We start from the raw sequence: 16,377 nt of genomic DNA, 5'->3' as shown, positions 1-16,377 counted from the left end.
GTTTTTCCCTTTTTCCCCCCTTTTTTTAAACCTTTCATCTTTCCAAGGGGGAGGGGGGAAACCCCTCTAACCCTAAGTACAAAAAAACCCCTAAAACATGGGGATGTTGTGTGCTGCATGAAAAAAATAATTACAAGTCCCAACAAATAATAGAACGAATGCAGTCCACAAACTTGGCAAAAAGTGAACAACCACAGTCATAAAATGTAAAAGAACCACGTTTATTTACATACAGTAAGCGCTTTCACTAAGTAACTTCATCAGACCATAGAACAAACTGATTTACAGAGCATTTAAAAAGTATAAAACAACCAATCAAATTGTTCCGGTTTGTAACATCACATCCCAGGTGAATATGTTACATTGTTTTGGAACCCCTAGTGGATGAACATAATAAAACTTGTATTCAGCTGCCAAGTTCAACATAAACAGTATAGTGACACAATTCACAAATATATGTCAGATAACTATCTGAAAAACTGGTTTATATTCTAATTTAAATCTTAAAAGTATTCACTCATTAAGGCATAATTCATAAACATTAAAAAACTTCATTCAAAAGTGAAAAAGCGCCATAATCGCATCTAAAATGTGAACCATGCATCAACTGCTAAATACTTCAAATACTGGCACTTGATGATAGTTAATACATTGAATGGTTAATGTATCCACCACTTTCAAGTAGAACTTGTAAAATCTATCATACAGATAAGATGTGCACTAAATAAATGTATTGTATATTTCAAAAGTAAAACTGCTTTGAATATAGCATATACAATAATTGATGTACATCTCACAATTCAGTTGAGTTCTAACCTAATCAATTTAAAAGCTTTTATGTCTCAACACCATGGCCCCAGCAAAAAGACTGTGTGGTGCACTATAAATCTAGTACATTTTTCTAAACACTTTAGGAGAACATCAAACTTCTTTTCATTAAATATTCACATATCCATGACATAATTAATCGCACAACCTGGAACGTAAAGATATTGCTGATATTCATATAATAACAAAACTATCATAAAACTAATGGGAAAAGTGATGATACCATACGAGGCTGTGCCCCTAAACTCAACTCCATAGAGTTATGTTGTCGTTCCTGGATAGAACAGCATGTGTAATAAGTGTTTGTTTTTTTCACATATATTATTCCATCTTTAGTCCCATTGTGCACTGCATAATGTAGTATATGGAATTGTCAATTTGCCATAAGAATTAGTTATATATTTGATCACCATGGCTTGCTTTTATGTCATGGATATGGGAATACTTAATGAAAAGAAGTTTGATGCTGTCCTAAGTGTTTAGCAAAATGCACTAGATTTATAGTGCACCACACAGTCTTTTGCTGGGGCCACAGTATTGAGGCATACATGCTTTTAAATAGATTAGGTTAGAATACAACTGAATTGTGAGATATACACCAATTATTGTATATGCTCTATTCAAAGCGGTTTTACTTTTGAAATATGTAATACATTTATTTAGTGCATATCTTATCTGTATGATAGATTTTATTAAGTTCACTTGAAAGTGATGTATACATTCACCCCGGATTTACTTAGCCCTGTAGAGCGTGCAGGATAAGTCTAAGAGCCATTTTCGCAATACGGGCCGATGTGCAATCAGGAGTGAGCTCACGGGACGTGCACGTGAGCTCTTAGACTAATCCTGCATGCGGACTAAGCTTGTGAATTACCCTCATTTGCAGGTGAAAACCATGCAAATGAGGGTAATTTGCGATCCAGGAAGCCTGCAGCTGTCAGTGTAGGACGAGTGCAGTCTGCAGAAAAGTACTCTGTTAGTAACCGAGTACATTTCTGCAAACTACAAAATGGAGCTATGACAGCTCCAAGTAAAGGCTGCATATTATTGAGGAAGCATGCCAATGGCCAAGTAGAAGGCCATTGGCATTGCAAACTGTTTAAAAAAATAAAAAAAAAAAAACTTTTATTTTTTTTTTCGCCGATCCCGGCTGTTTAAGCATAGGACAGCGGCGTGCAAACAGGATCGGTGTGGGGAAATAATAAAATAAACCTAAAATAAGCATTCTAACTAAAAGCAGTATTCTGCCATGCAAGTCAATGGCAGGCATAAGACAACCTGGCCAGTGAGTAATGGTTGCTATGGGTGGAGGCTCAGTGTGGGACATGTAACTATGCATTAGCAGGCAATCCTATGCAAATGAGGGGAAGGATAGTGAATCCCAGATATCCCCAGGGTGTGAGGCAGGTCCCAAGAGTGTAAGAGTATAAATAGCTGGGTGCAAGACTAGGATATAGGTGACATCATGGGGGGATGTCAGGCAATACTGTAAGTGGACTGGAGCCCTGCGGTTCAGGATTGCTCCTAGCTTAGCACAGCTAAGCTAGGGGTGTGCCCAAACCTGCCTAGCACTCTTTACAAAGTGTAAGCGGGTGCGCGCGCCGCGCACCGGGTATTACAGGAAGAAAAAGGAAGTTAAACTAGGAAATAGCAGCTCTGTGCACATTTGAGCACTCTGTTTGCATGGCGAGCACACAGGCTTAAACAGGGAGGCAGTGGGAAGGGAAAACAGCAGTAGGAAGTTAATCAAGGAGAATTAGCTTAGCTGGCAGGTGAAATGTATCAGAATCAGCCATTTACACAGACAGCAGACCAGTCCAGCCCAGAACACTACTATAAACTAAGCAAACACCTTCCCCTCTGGTTTTCCCACACTCTACACCACTGGTGTATACAAGCAGGGACATTTTACAAACAAACCTACAAAATGAGAAGGGCTGAAGCAGGCAACATAGAACAATATGTGCAAGAGGCTGAGGGTGGTGAGGATGTGAATGCTGCCGAACAACCCACAGTGAAGAGATGGAGAAGAGTGTACAGATCCAGGGTAACCTACCAGGGGCTACATGAGCTGGAGATAGTGGAGCGCTGTAGGGTGGACAGAGACCTCCTACAGCAAATTGTTGAACTGTGCCGGCCACACCTGACACACCAAATTGGCCGAGGGGAACCTATCCCAGTGGATACCAAGGTATGTGTAGGCCTAGATATACTAGCCACAGGTACCTCCCAAAGCACAACTAGGGATATCATGGGGATCTCACAGGCATCAGCATCCAGAGTATTCCACCAGTTCCTGGATGCCATGTCAGCACATGCCAGTGAGAATGTATATTTCCTTAACACACGTGAGGTGTTGACCAGCAATATGAATCTCTTCCACCAAAGAGCAGAATACCCTGGGGTAGTGGGTGCTATAGACTGCACGCACATACGCATCAAAGCACCATCCGGTGAGTAGGGTAGGGCCTACATCAACCACAGGGGCATCCCCTCCATCAACTGCCAGGTCATATGTGATGTCCAGGGCATTATAATGAATGTGTGTGCTGGCTGCCCTGGATCCTATGATGATTCACACATATGGCATCTGACGTAGCTGTACCACAGAGTTGCCAATGTGGACATCCCCTATGGTCACCTAGTGGGGATGCTGGGTACCCACTGGAGCCATAGCTGATGACACCCATCAGAAATGCACACACACCTGAGCAACAATGCCATAATGAGGCACAGCCCAGACATATAATAGAGCATGTGTTTGGGATGCTCAGGTCACGGTTCTGGTGTCTGGACACATCCGGTGGAGCCTTGCAGTATTCACCAGCTACATGTACCCATATTGTTATGGTATGTGCTATGCTACACAATATGATCCTCCGGAAACAGCTGCAGCAGGAACAGCATGGGGCAGGGCCACACAGCCTGCCACCAATGACGAGGCCTATACAGGCACAGAGTGACTTGGAGGAGGAACAACCTGAGCCTTCCCCAGTAGGCAGAAGGAGGCGTGCCCAGTATGCCCTGGCCTTGGCAAAGCGGCAAAGCATAGCATATGCACTGACACAGTAGGGACCCAGGGAATGACACCCATCTCCGACTCGCACAGACAGTAAAAGGGATGCCAAACATGACACTTCCTGTACTTAACCATGTATAGGGAGTGTACTATGCGCATCTGACATAGGCAGCCCTCCAGCATCATCCTCAAGTCTGGCACACCCTCAAGGTAAGTCAGTCAATCTACAAACTGCCAAATGGAGTAGAATGTGCTGTTACCTGTAGCTATGGTATGGATGTGAGCATGCAATGGAATTGGGTGGCCGAATGTTATGGCAGCAGACAGCAGACACCCATAGTGACACCATGACATCTGTAACACATACTGGAGTCATCATAGTAGCCAGTACTACACAGGGTGACAAAACCCACTGCAGGAAATGGGCTGAGCGACATGTGTGTCCATAAGACCCACACATGCCAGTCAGGAAGGTTCACATACCCAACAACAGTCTCAGCCAGCAGGACAGGTGTAGACAAACACAAACAAATGCTGTACTATGGCCTCTGAATGAGACCTATGGGTAACCCCTCACCCAGGCCTACACAGACAGACTACAGCAGGCCAGGCAGTTGGATGTACGTTGTGAAGGCTAGGAAGTCAGAAACTAATATGTAAGTAATTAAAGCTAAGATCTGTAGTACATTGGTATGCCTCTAGACATCATGATAGGTAAGACTACAGACTGAAATGGAGTACTTGACATACCAGTACAGTCCTAGCAAATGTGTACAGGTGTCAGGTGTGCCCCCCATCCTACGTACATTTATAGTAACAGTTAGGTGTGCGCCCCCCACTCCTGTGTAGAAATGTAGAAACAGTCAGGCCCCGCTATGCAGAAATATAGCAACAGTCAATGCCAAATGACCGATGGATACCTTGCAGAGACAGCATGCTACCTGTCGGTGTACAACACAAAGGTCAGCACCGCAGTACAAACTACCTGGACTTCATCCACCCATGCAATATAGATGGCCATACTGGGCATGCTCACACACTTAAACACACGAAGGCCATGTCTGCAAACACCAGTGGACCAGACATATCTGGCAGTTGCAGTTCTTAGTGCAGACACGTCAGGATGCACCACTCCTGCCTTTCACACACAGTGGATAGGAATACAGACACATACGTAAGGACAACACACTATAATAATCCAAAGGTAGATGGACATAGATGTGTGGAAGAGGGTGACTGTGACAATCCGCCATCTGGGCCCCTCCCACCCAGCACACAGCTGAAAGGCCCCAAGCACATGAAGTGCAGATGTCACTCACTGCAGATACTAGCCACCAGTATCTGTCAGCATGACAGACTATGTGGTGCACGTGCCAGCTGTGTAACATGATTGTACAAGGAAGTGGTCATCTAGTAGCTGTATACATGTACCTGTGACATATGACCCCATGTGTGCCCGCATGTGGCATGTCAACCCCCACATGAATGGGTTATGGCCCATGCACACACCGCCCTCCCCATAGCAGTATTATGACAAGCCTGCTGAGGTCATCCAATGTGAAATACACCTTTGGGAGAGCTGTAGCTCAGTAATCTCCATGGCGTGTCGCATAACTGCGTACTGCTGTAGTGATAAACTAGTTAGGTAGTAGTTCTAACCCCAGACTTGGCAATTGTGTGAGTGTGTGTTTGTGTGTGTCTGACTGTCTCTGACTGTAGATTGAAATGCTTTTAGGCTACTGTCACTCCTTACAATTCATATACTCAACTTTGGCAAAGCTGCTGATGTCACTCACCCAGAAATACACCTCTGAGAAAGTCACAGCCCACTAATCTCCGTGCGCGTCCTGTAACTGCATACTGCTGTAGTGTGACAAAGTAGTGAGGAAGGTGTTCTAACCCAGACCTGGCAACTGTGTGTGTTTGTGTGTGAATCTGTGTGTGTGTGTGTGTCTGACTGAGTAGAGAGCAATACTTTTAGGCTACTCACACTCTGTACAATTCATATTCTCAACGTTGGCAAGGCTGCTGATATCACTCACCCAGACATACACCTCTGGGAAGGGTGTAGCCCAGTAATCTCCATAGCGTATCCCAACTACGTATTGCTGTAGTGTGATAAAGTAGTTAGGTAGTGTTCTAACCCAGACCTGGAAACCGTGTGTGTGTGTGTGTGTGTGTGTGTGTGTGTGTGTGTGTGTGTGTGTGTGTGTCTGACTGAATAGAGAGCAATGCTTTTTAGGCTACTCAAACTCCGTACAATTCATATACTCACCTTTGGCAAGGCTGCTGATGTCACTCACCTAGACATACACCTCTGGGAAGGGTGTAGCCCAGTAATCTCCGTAGCATGTCCTATAACTGCGTACTGCTGTAGTGTGATAATGTAGTTAGGTAGCTTTTCCAACCCCAGACATGGCAACTGTGTGTGTGTGTGTGTGTGTGTGTGTGTGTGTGTGTGTGTGTGTGTGTGTGTGTGTGTGTGTGTGTGTGTGAGAGAGACTCTGTGTGTCCGTATGTCTCCGTCTGGTCTTTGACTGAATAGAGTGCAATGCTTTTTAGGCAACTCACTCCGTGACAATTCATATACTCAACTTTGGCAAGGCTGCTGATGTCACTCACCTAGAAGTACAGCTCTGGAATGTTGTAGCTCAGTAATCTCTGTAGTTAACATCCTGTAACTGCTTACTGCTGTAGTGTGATTTAGAACTGTGGTAGGGTTCCATCTCCACCCATGGCAGTTCTGCTTGTTTTTTGTGTGTTCCAATGTCTGTGTATGGAGCAATGCATTATAGGCTACCACTTGCAGTACATTTCAAATGCCCTACTTTGGCAATCCTGCTGATGTCATTCATTGTGAAATACAACTTTGTGGAAATAGTTCTGTAGAATCCCTGTGGTGCGGCCTATAACTGATCCATGTTGTAGTGTGATAATGGGCCTCGGTCAGGGTTTCTATACCACATGTCAGTTGTGGATGTTTTGTGTGCCTCACTGTCTGTGTAGGGAGCAATGCATTTTAGGCTAGTCACCGCAGTACAGTTGAAAGGCCCTTCTCTGATAATCCTGCTGATGTCATTCAGTGTGAAATACACCTTTGGGAACAAGTACCTCAGTAATGTCCGTGGGCGCATACTATAACTGCGTAGTGCTGTAGTGTAATAAACTAGTTACGTGGGGGTTCAACTCCCAGACATGACAGGTGTGTATGTGTGTGTGTGTTTGTAACTTCCGTATCCTATGTGGAGGTGGTTGTGAGTGTGTGACACCTGTAGGCAATGTGGAGGGTTTTGCTTATTTCTTTTTACGGTGGCCCTACTATATATCACAATGTTAACCGTACAGGGATAACAGATGTAAATTAGCTGAGAGGCTGGGGTGCAAAGCCATACCCATACATGTGACATCAGGCCAGCCAATCACAGTTAGCAACCCCACTGTTACCCAGAGCACACACTCAACCCATGTCATAATGGACACACATGCCTGGGCAACAGCCAATATGTGGGTAGTACACTGCATATTGGCCACTGATAGTAACTATGCAGTGATAACATCTGGGCTACAGAAGGGATGTCACCCTCCCATCTGTCCAATATGCACGTACATGCAGACAGTGCACCTCCACCATGTTCCCCAATGGACACCTGCACCACCACCTATGGTGCCTTCACATGTGACTCTAGCGACATACCATGCCTGACGACATGCCCTGTATGGACAGATGACACAGACATCAGGGAATGCTGTTAGCATACTATCAATGTAGGTGCAGGGTAAACTGTTGCCCATTACCAGTTCCCGCCACAGGTAGGCAAGACTGGCACATCTGATGATAATCTGTGTTCACAACATGAGCCAGGCACCCAGGTACAGCAGCACATGTCACTGTACATGCATGTGGGAGGTGTGCACATCCCAGACACCATCCTTGTCATGGTCTAAGGAACACATACATGGCAGTGTTGCACAGCATTGGCCACACAGTAGTTACCCAGGTGACTGGATGGGGGATACAATACCCACCTGTGTGGGCAAATGCAGAAACTACAGGCCTGAGTCACAATGCAGACCATTATCATGTGGTGTGATGCCAAGGTATACCCATCTCCTACCCTTATACAGCCTGCTGGCACAGTTGACCACCACACACCCGTGCAGACATTCACCCATGCATGGCAGAACTGGCATCCTGTGTGTTTGTGTGTGTGTTGTATGATGCGTATGTCCACATCCCTACTCACTACAACCCCCCAGGGCATATTGAAGCATGCTGTCTGATGTCTGACACCTCCTCATACTCTTTGCCCATACGACCAACATATGACCCGTGTGGTGCATGTGATACCTGCACATTGATGTGTTGTGGCAAACCCACTAGTGATGAGTTGCACTCCTGGCCCTGCCAAGTGTGTCAGTGTGTGTGCGTCCCTGTGTGAGTGTGCCTGTTTTGACACTGGCACCTGTTCTTGCAGACTTGCACGTGTTTGTCACCTACCATATATCTACCATATCCCTGTTGCAGATGTCAATCACCATCACATATATGTTCTGAGTGCTCCACAGCAGGTAACCCATGTGGCACATCCAATAACTGCATCGAACTGTGATAGCACTACATAGTTGTGCTGGTAGGTGTGTGACACAAACATGCTTCAGTTTTACTCTCCCACCCCTCCCTGACATGTATTTGCCTCTGTATGCCTCACCCACTCCCTCTCTGGTGGATGTGGAGGCCCACACCTGCTTTGCTTAGGCAACAGCATGTGTAATTTAATGATGCTCATGATCAGCTGATGGCCTCTGCGCAAATTGCAGCCCTCCCCTAGCTGATTGAATGTGGAACAACTGTGGTAACATTCCCATAGCCAAATGCATGGAAACACATCTCAATACCTAGGAACATCATGGTGGTTGTGGCCCTTTTCAGTCACTGTGAGCAGGAACTAGATCTGCTGTTTGGCAAACAGCATCTCAGATGGATTGGGGGTTTACCTCTAACATACACTGTGGAAAGAGGGCAACAAACAGGAGGGGGATGTTCCTGACCTGACTACAGACTGTAAGTGCTGCTATACTGCATTTGGAGTAATGTTGGTTTACCAGTGTTTGTCTGAATATGTCTGTCGTACATGTCGCAATACCTGCCATGTCAGTTCCATGTATATGAGGAATCCCCATCTGCAGGGTCATCTGCAGACTGGCCAGTGTTGTGCCTTTGGTTTCATGTGTTAGCCACGGTGCATCTATCTGTGGAATGCAGTAGGTAGTGTGAGGATTGCAGTCTGTAGATGGTGAAGGCCGTGACAATTACTGACTTCATATCCCTCATAGGACATATGTTGCAACAAACCCCATTACAATGGTAAAAGTATGAGGTTATCACAGCAACATGTCTATACTGGGCCTGTGTATGTGTTGTCAGCCACACCTCTGTCAACCTTTGTACATATGTCGTGCATGAAGTGGTGCATATGTGCTGTACACTATAAATAGTGCCATCATATCTGATAACAAGCCAGTGATATAGATTGCTACACATGTCATGTACAGTAGGGGTTATATATCGTGACATAACCTGGACATTCCGTGGATGTTTGTACAGTACTGAGGTCTGTGTAGTGATGGTGAATGTCAGCAGTGTGTGTATTAATATGTACATTAACTTGTGTACAGACTGTGGTAGATGTCATTGTTCTAGCTCCCCTTCTATCTGATGTTACATACTGCCCCACTGTATGGTACCGTTTTGCCATACAAGTTTGTAGGGCCATACACACACATGTCCCGTACCATTAGGCAGCCATCAGACCAAGCTGTGTAGCAGCCCAGTACAGGTAGGGTCATTCTGTGAGTGGCACATATGAGGATGGTGTAGAACAGATAGTCCATATACTGTAATAATATGCTAGCTTACCATATGTGGCTGTGTGCACATTGGTAGTGGTTATGCACTTTCACACAGGTGTATCCCCTGTGCTGTGACATGGCTGTTGAGCCTGCTATATATGCAGGTACATGTGCATTCCCCCATTGTTACATGCCTAGCAGCTTAGTGTACTTACCCAGTGAGATGTCATGTGCAGATACTTGCCAGATGTTCTGCTACCAGGCCTTCCTTAAGAGTCATGTATGTCAGACAGAGCAGTGGGATGCTGTACAGCTGTATGTCAATATCTAGTGGGTAGTATGTGTCCATGGCACCCATGCACCAGCAGTTATTATGTGTCAGGCCAGACAGGAGTGTGTGAATCCAAACCCTATGGTGGCAAATGTTTACCAGTCATTATGTGTTATACCCATCTGTATGGCTGTCTGCATCCATATTGTCAGGCCTGGTACACATGTTGTGCACTAAGTATTTATGTGTAAACCTCTGGACTGTACAGGGTGTGTCCAAAGTCCCACATATATTGGCCAATATCTCTCCTGCACTTCACAGGGGTACTACATGCTAGTGGCGGTACTTTACAATGATTTCCTTAGGATGTCTGTCAGTAGCCAATGGCACACATGTTATAAGCAGATGTACCTTCCACACACACCATGTCTGTGAAGACAATCCCAATGACAGTAGCAATAGTCAAGTAATATACCTGCTATACATACCTGACATTCCCTTGCACTATGGCTTTGGGACTATAGGGGCTGGGGTAGGGTTACACTCCAAGTCCAGGACATATGGTGGAAATATATGTACATATACTTATCCAGATAGCTATATATATATATATATATACATATATATATATATATATATATATATATATATATATATATATAATATATATCTATATATATATAATTACACATGTGTACTACTTCCAATTACCACTGTCATAGCAACCACCCATTATAAATCCCTACAGCATGTGGGTGTGGTCCCTTTACATTTCCTGTGTGATGGACATCCTTCCTGTGTGTGGGCATCAGTGTTACAGACAGCAGATAGCAATACCTCTTACAGGAGAACCTGCACACTCAGAGTGGCCACATATTCTTAGGAGGATCAGGAACTACAGACAGACTGTGAGTAGAGTTGTGTTATGCTTTGCATAGTACTGGTGTTACAGGGGTGTGTGTGTGTGTGTGTGTGTGTGTGTGTGTGTGTGTGTGTGTGTATGTACATACTAGTGTACCTTGGAATGCAGTCTGTCTGCATAGCGCACTACTGTGGGCCTATCCTCTTGCTGGACAGAGGTATGCCTATCATGTCTTGTCCGTCTAGCAAACAGGTCCTGTGTCAGATATTACACTGGCAGTGTGTGTGTTGCGTGTTATCAGTACATGGCTACATCCTTTTCTGTGTATAGCCTGAATTCCCTGACTAAGGGTGTGTTGCAGACTGTCCTGTAACACCAGCACCTTGCTTAGTGTATGGCAACAGTGTTCCACATATGTGCCTGTGTTCTAGCCTCTGTCCTCCATCTACATACCAAGCTTTGCACATATGTCATGCTGTTGGGGGTTGTTCTGTAGTGGGCTGTGAGTATATCACACTGACATTTGTCCACTGCTGTTGTATCCCCCACACATACAGTGGGGCTGGGGCCATATATGTGTGGGCGTCACACAATACCTGTGTGCCCTTATGCACTCCAGAGACCAGTGTATGTAACAGTGGTATATGGGCCTGTATTATTGACTCTAGGTGGGGAGCACCATAAATGACCTAGGCTGTTACAAAATGTGGGGGTATCAGGGGTGAGCTGCCACAAGGTATCTGGATGTACAGTACCATATACTTCACCTATATTGACATTACTTACATGAATTGGGTACTGCAAGCCTACCGCCTCCTGCCATACAGACTGTTTTGTTTGTCGGTGTGCTCGTGATGGTGTCAGTTATGCCTTATGTACCAGTTACTACCCATTTGATCACAAAATGTCTTTACCTCCTACTGAGTTTGTACAGAGTGTAGATAGAGGCTGCTGAACTACACACGTGCAGTACATACTGTTGATTGATGTTCATCGTGTTTCACTGTTGCAGTCATTACTCTTGCGTTATCCTGCTGGCAGGCTACCTGCAGTCGGCCTGAATTGCAAAGTCCTGGTCCGTCGTCAGTTGCTGTTGCCTCTTCCCTGACGTCAGTGCGCCAGGGGTATAAAAGATGCAGCCGACGCCATTTTCTTCAGTCTTTCTTGCGGTAGCGGTGCCCGCAAAAGCAGTTGACTCCTGAGATTTTCAAATCCAAATTTCAGAACCGAAGTCTTCATTAAAGCTAAGTACCCCATTGGGGAAACTTTTTTCTTGCTCCAGACCAATGTCAGAAAAAGTTAACGGTTGTATTTCTTGTGGGAAGCAAATACCTCATAAGGATTTTCACTCTTACTGTATTCCTTGCCTAGGCCCTGACAACAATGTTGCTAGCTGTCGGTTTTGTGCTAGATTTAACCAACGCCCTATTAAGCGTCGGTTCGATTTTGCATTTCATTACTTTGGCCAAAGGTTTAATTATATAATGCTGTCAGAACAGCCGACGACCGGAGTTTACAAAAAACGCAAGGACAAGGAAAAGGATAGACATCCGAGGTCCAAAACCGACGACAAGACCTCCGTTAGGCCAGTCGCCGGTTCTCAGTGAGGTGCTTTCGCAGCCCCTGGTGCCTGCTACCTCAGAGTCACAGGCCACTTCCAACTCCCACGTGGAGCCGACTGGGCCTCTGGATACTCAAGGTATTGGACACTCTGAAATCATTCCCTCAGATGGGTCCGGAGCCGCTGAGCAGGCATCGGCTTCAGAGGGTGTCTTCAGACCTACACAGTTATATGTTAAACCATCTTCAGCTTCAAAGACTAAAGCAGCTCTAAAGACAAAGAAACAAGTACAGCATTCTCCTACTCAGACTTCCATACCTAAAAAACAGATGCTTAAAATGGCACAAGACCTAATTACTTTGATCAGGGGTTCCCATTCCCCTCCTGATAAAAGGCCTAGGCAAGAGACAGAATATGATTCTTCCGATCAGGTTTCTATTTCCTCTGATTCCTCTTCTGAACAGGATTATTCTATTCCTTCCTATGAGGATTCTCATGCTGAAGAATCCATTCCTTCAGCCTCTCCTCCTGAGAATTATTCTTTTGGGGAAGCACTGCATACCATGAGGGAGCATTTCTACTGGGAGAGCCAAGATTACTCATAATCTAAGAAAAGGCTCAGAGACTTTCTGCTATTACCTCAGCACAGACCCCTTGCTATTCCACCTGTTCTAGACATTGTAGATGATGTATTTCAGAGTCCCACTTCCTGTCCCCTTTAGGGACTTTACCTGCTGCACCTGCTAAGCCTGACAGATACTACAGGGTCCCAGATTCTCATAAATTCCTATATAAAAACTCCCATGCTGACCCAGGAAACTATATCTCAGGGTCCCAAAGTGGTCAAAGCTTCCACTGCAAAACCCTGTCCCCTCCTGATGGGGATTCTAGGGCACTATGGACAAGATGGGGAAAAGGTTTACACTTCTGCTACCTTGGCTGTAAGGGCTTTAAATTGTCAGTTTCATATGCTTAAATATCAGCAATACTTAATGTCACTGCTTAAACAGAAAATGTTGACAAATTCTGAATGTTAAAGCAAAATTATTAGATGCTCCCATTAGAACATGATACTTTTGCTTTGCATGGTGCTAAAGCAGAAGAGGTGTTGAAGAAAATGGAGGATGTGCCGAAATCCATGCAGACAGTTAAGGATTTTTTTACAGGTACAGCCACCCAGATTTAGCAGGAACTGACCTTCCAAAAATTGGTCCTTTCCAGTGTCAGGCCACAAAGAGGCATAAGGCAGATCTCAGCCCCAAGGCTCATACAGCCTAAACAATGGGTGCTCCTTACCTCCAAAAGCGGAGAAGACAAATCACAACCTACAGGAAACAGTCCCAATGACTTTCCTCTGCCAGATCCAAGCACTTTTCTTTTGGCAGCTCCCTGTAGGGAAAACTATAATTTTTTCACCAAATTGGCAAATGATTACCCAAGACAAATGAGTCTTGAACATAGTGTCCCAGGGTTACAGGTCTCATTTTCACACCCTACCAAGAACAAAAGGTATGCCAGACCTGCCACACACAATCAATGGGCAGAGACACAAAAACAATTACAGCCCTCATGGACATGAGGGCCATTCAACAAGTACCTCTCACAACAAGAGTAGGGGCAGGTTTTTACTCAAGACTTTTCTTGGTGCCCAGAAAGGACAAAACCTGGAGACCAATACTGGACCTGTCTATACTAAACATGTGTCTGGAGGTTCCAAAATTCAAGATGTTGACTCTATTAGCAGCTACTGCTTCCATGCTGGGCAAGAAGGACAATTGGCTCACTTTGGACCTAAAAGAGGCATACCTGCATGTCCCAGACAATCTTGCAGAAGATACCTCAGATTCATAGCTGGCTCAATGCATTACTAATTCTCTGCACTGCCCTTTGGCTTTATCTACTGCACTCAGGGTCTTCACAAAATGCCTGGCTGCCAGTATTTGGCGCTGCTTTGCAGACAAAGAGGAATTCAAATATATCCCCACTTGGATGACTGCCTTGATCCAAGCAGAGAACAAAGACATTCTTCTAAGAAGCATCTGGCATTTGTAAAAAGATTACTAATTTGCCTAGGGTACACAGTAAATGAAAGAAATCAAAACTAGTACCCTCTCAAGAGATAATATTCCTGGGTGCAAGCTTAACACAACTGCCCTGATACTTCAAAACGTTGGCAAACAAAGACCCAGTTATTTGCAAGGAAAATCCTGCAGGCCTTAGGGCTTCATGGCATCCTGCATTCTTCTAATTCCATATGCCAGGACTGCATATGAGGAAACTACAATGGTATCTAAAAAGTGTTCGGACTCAGCATTGCCAAGCTACAGCCTGAGACGGTAATCATCTCCTGGTATTCCCTTGTCTGCAACAGGAGTTTTCCTGGAGCGGTGGCACAGGCTTGTCGACCACAACAAGGATCTGCTATTCACTTTTTATCCACAGCCAGACAGACACTGACAACGGATGCAATCTTGTGATTAGACCTGGGGTTTAAATGCCCATATGGCAGGAAAAATGTGGCTCAGGGCACATGCGGCCTGCAAGCTTGTGATGCATCTTCATATCTACTCAAAGAGATGCTAGCTGTTCCTGTAGAATGCCCTGACAGCTTGTGTGATCTACTTCCATCCAGGACAGCTACTGATAAGATGGACAACATTACTACGGTCATGTGGTACATAAGCAGGGAGGCAAGTACACATTCCTTCCTCTCTGCAGAAAAGCAATGATCTTGTGGGACACAGCATGACTTATATCAAGTTCACCTGGTACACAATTCCCGCCAGGAAAAACAAATACCTGGCAGACGAACTAAGCAGAAACCTCATGGATCCCCACGAGTGGAAACTGATCCACAAGTCTTCAGTATGATAACAAGGTAATGGGGATGCCCAGACTAGATATATTTGCTTCCCCCACAACTGCCATCACAGAGATTCTGCACAAGGATTTATCACAAACAAGCATGGGAGAGTGTGACGCCCTATCTCAGCTGGAAAACCAACAGTATATGCCTTTCCTCCACTGCCTCTCCTTCCCAAGGTACTCCTAAAGGTCAGCCAAGAGACGCCAAAAATGATACTGACTGCACCAGACCGGCCACGCCAGCACTGGTACCCAATCCCAGCACAGAGCTTGTCTCAAGGTCCAACATGGATATTGCCTCAAACTTCCACTCTGCTGACCCAACAAACAATCAGATCCTGCACAGTCAACTCAGGACCTTAAATCTGGCAGTACATGGATAATGTAGTCATTCAGAACACTTTCAAAAGCTGTTATGGATAAAGAGTATTGAGGCCAGGAGGCCCAGTACCAGAAAAATCTTATGCAGAAAAATGGAAGAGATTCTAAGCTGGGAAACCAGAACACAAGGCATTGACATGCTGTACCAAATATTCCTCAGATTTTACAATACCTAACTGGAGATGGACAAAGGCCTTTCTTTTTTCATCAATTAAGACTCATGCCTCTGCCATTTCAGCCCATTACAATATGGAACCAATTTATCTTTTTCTCATCCTTTAATAAGGTAGCATCAGTGGGGCTAAACATCAGGCCTCCAAGGAGAGCAACTAATTTTGGCATGGGGACCTCAATTATGTCTTTGGAAAACTCACACTGCCTCCTCGAGCCAGCCTCACAGCTGATGTAAAAGTTCTTATCCTGAAAAACAGCTCTGCTCCTAGCAATAACCTTTTGCAAGATTTAGTCCTGGAGTTACAAGCACTCATGGCTGTGGAATTTTTATCATTTTTCATCCAGACAGGGATTCTGAGTACAAAACCCAACATTTATGCCTGGTGGTGTCCAATGTGGCCTCAACCAACCCATTCACTTGCTCTCCTTTATCCAAACCCACAGAAATAAGGGTGAGAAAATTCTGGGGATTCCTTTTTTGGAACATACACCCCGGCAGGGTATTGGGGTTCCCCATTTGGCAGAAACTTAAGCCCTTTCAGGGAAAAAAGGACTTTGGGAAAGGA

At 44.9% G+C, this 16,377-nt stretch overlaps 1 protein-coding gene across 1 annotated transcript in view; it reads left to right on the top strand.

The window, feature by feature from the left end:
• GTPBP10 (GTP binding protein 10) overlaps window positions 1–16,377 on the top strand; it is a 904,437-nt gene that overhangs the window by 140,000 nt on the left and 748,060 nt on the right. The window lies entirely within an intron of this gene.

This window comes from Protopterus annectens, chromosome 3.part1, assembly GCF_019279795.1.
Source record: "Protopterus annectens isolate FY-2018-M chromosome 3.part1, PAN1.0, whole genome shotgun sequence".
Classification (NCBI taxonomy): Eukaryota; Metazoa; Chordata; order Ceratodontiformes; family Protopteridae; genus Protopterus; species Protopterus annectens.
This window is presented reverse-complemented; position numbering and strand designations above follow the sequence as displayed.